This window comes from Nyctereutes procyonoides, unplaced genomic scaffold (assembly GCF_905146905.1).
Source record: "Nyctereutes procyonoides isolate TBG_1078 unplaced genomic scaffold, NYPRO_anot_genome, whole genome shotgun sequence".
In the NCBI taxonomy this organism is placed as follows: Eukaryota; Metazoa; Chordata; class Mammalia; order Carnivora; family Canidae; genus Nyctereutes; species Nyctereutes procyonoides.
In genome coordinates this window covers 16,897,462-16,900,094 of record NW_026575036.1, presented here as the reverse complement: position 1 = coordinate 16,900,094, position 2,633 = coordinate 16,897,462, and the positions used below count along the sequence as shown (strand labels likewise).

The window sequence follows — 2,633 nt, the reverse complement described above, 5'->3', positions numbered from 1 at the left end:
GAGAAGATATTCAGAAATCTTTGCCTACTTTTGATGTTGTTATGCAAAGGGTCTCTTTCTCCTTTGTGCTATTCTTTTTTATGTCATTGGGAATGCAAAAAGAACTAAATTTGTAGTACATTCCAAGTTTTTCAGAGATAAGGAAATTCCCTGTCTTATTTCTATAGAGCTCTAGCTAGTTATAATATTATTGGGATTAGGAACTCCATGCAACAATGAAGACACAATTGAAAATATGATTCTAAAGTCACTCTTCTAGGAAAATTAATGCATACAAAAATACCATAGAGTTAGAAAAACAATAGAAGCAAGTTTTCAAACCTTTCCTACTGCCTTCATAGGAGTAATTTGTAAAGAAAATACTTTCCCAATTGGCCATGATCTATACTTTTGAAAATATATTAAGGCAAACCTCTGTCATTGACCTTTTAGAGTTAAGGAAAGATTCAATTATGTCTATGAACTGAAACCATTGTAGAGTCAAAGGAAGTCAGGAAATAGTTTCATAATTATGTACAGTAAAAGAAAGTGAAGAGGATTAATTGGGGTTAAAGTGCAAGATAAGATGTTCTCCGATGCTGTTTTTCCAGTTGCCTCATTGTGATTTTTTTATGACCTTCAGTGGCTCCAAAACAATAATTTTGAGAATTCTGCTAAAGATGTAATTCAGATGTAGTTCAGAGTATTCAGCCTCTGATCATTTAAATGTGCTTTACAAAATAGATATAACTGACATACACAAAAATGTATATATTTTAGAATTTGTATAATGATGAGACTATTACAGATAATAAAGGCAATACTCTTGTATTTACTATGTTTAAAAATCAGAATTTAAGTATTTTCATCTAGTTTGTGGTCAAAATAAAAATCTTTTTGTCCCCTTTCTCTGCGGAATCACCATGGCAGCCGGGACCCTGTACACATATCCTGAAAACTGGAGGGCCTTCAAGGCTCTCATTGCTGCTCAGAACAGCGGGGCTCAGGTCTGCGTGCTCTCCGCACCACCCCACTTCCACTTTGGCCAAACCAACCACACCCCTGAATTTCTCCATAAATTTCCTGCCTGCAAGGTTCCAGCATTTGAGGGTGATGATGGATTCTGTGTGTTTGAGAGCAATGCCATTGCCTACTATGTGAGCAATGAGGGGCTGCAGGGAAGTACTCCAGAGGCAGCAGCCCAGGTGGTGCAGTGGGTGAGCTTTGCTGATAGCGACATAGTGCCCCCAGCCAGTACCTGGGTGTTTCCTACCTTGGGCATCATGCACCACAACAAGCAGGCCACAGAGAATGCAAAGGAGGAAGTGAGGGGAATTCTGGGGCTCCTGGATACTCATTTGAAGATGAGGACTTTTCTGGTGGGTGAACGTGTGACACTGGCTGACATCACAGTTGTCTGCACCCTGTTGTGGCTCTATAAACAGGTCCTGGAGCCTTCTTTCCGCCAGGCCTTCCCCAATACCAACCGCTGGTTCCTTACCTGCATTAACCAGCCCCAGTTTCGGGCTGTCTTGGGGGAGGTGAAACTCTGTGAGAAGATGGCCCAGTTTGATGCTAAAAAGTTTGCAGAGAGCCAACCTAAAAAAGACACCCCACGGAAAGAGAAGGGTTCTCGGGAAGAGAAACAGAAGCCCCAGGCTGAGTGGAAAGAGGAGAAGAAGGCTGCTGCCCCTGCTCCTGAGGAGGAGATGGATGAATGTGAGCAGGCACTGGCTGCTGAGCCAAAGGCCAAAGACCTCTTTGCTCACCTGCCCAAGAGTACCTTTGTGTTGGACGAATTTAAGCGCAAGTACTCCAATGAGGACACTCTCACTGTGGCACTGCCGTATTTCTGGGAGCACTTCGATAAGGATGGCTGGTCCCTGTGGTACGCTGAGTACCACTTCCCTGAGGAGCTCACTCAGACCTTTATGGGTTGTAACCTCATCACTGGAATGTTCCAACGGTTGGACAAGCTGAGGAAGAATGCCTTTGCCAGTGTCATCCTCTTTGGAACCAACAACAGCAGCTCCATTTCTGGAGTCTGGGTCTTCCGAGGCCAGGAGCTTGCCTTTCCGCTGAGTCCAGATTGGCAGGTGGACTACGAGTCCTATACGCGGTGGAAACTGGATCCTGGCAGCAGGAGACCCAGATGCTGGTTTGAGAGGACTTTTCCTGGGAGGGGGCCTTCCAGCATGTGGGCAAAACCTTCAATCAGGGCAAGATCTTCAAGTAAACATCTCTTGTCATCATCGCCTAGCTGCCTGTACCTGCCCTTCAGGGAGATGGGGGTCATTAAAGGAAACTGAACATTGAAAAAAAAAATCTTTTTGTCAACCCTGGATAAGGGATATTTTATTGGCTCACCTAATTTCCTTTCTTCCTGTGACTGTTATAGCTGCATTCCTTCCATACACTCTACTGTTAACACGACAAATGGTCTCATTCTCTTTTCCCTCACACTGAAGCCTGGTAAAATATAATTATTATTGTTAATTAAGAAGAATAACGTGATTTTATTTGAAATATGGAAAAAAATTCATAACGTTTTTTTTTTATCATAAGGCTAATTTAAATTTGATTCAGTTCAAACCGGGTAATTCCCCCAACACAAAGGCACCCAGAAAAAATCTGGATTCCTGGAATTGGTCTAA

The 2,633-nt window shown here is 42.9% G+C and overlaps 1 pseudogene; it reads left to right on the top strand.

The window, feature by feature from the left end:
* The first annotated feature begins 887 nt into the window (after nucleotides 1–887).
* On the top strand, nucleotides 888–2,323 carry LOC129505461 (elongation factor 1-gamma-like; annotated as a pseudogene).
* Nucleotides 2,324–2,633: the final 310 nt, after the last annotated feature.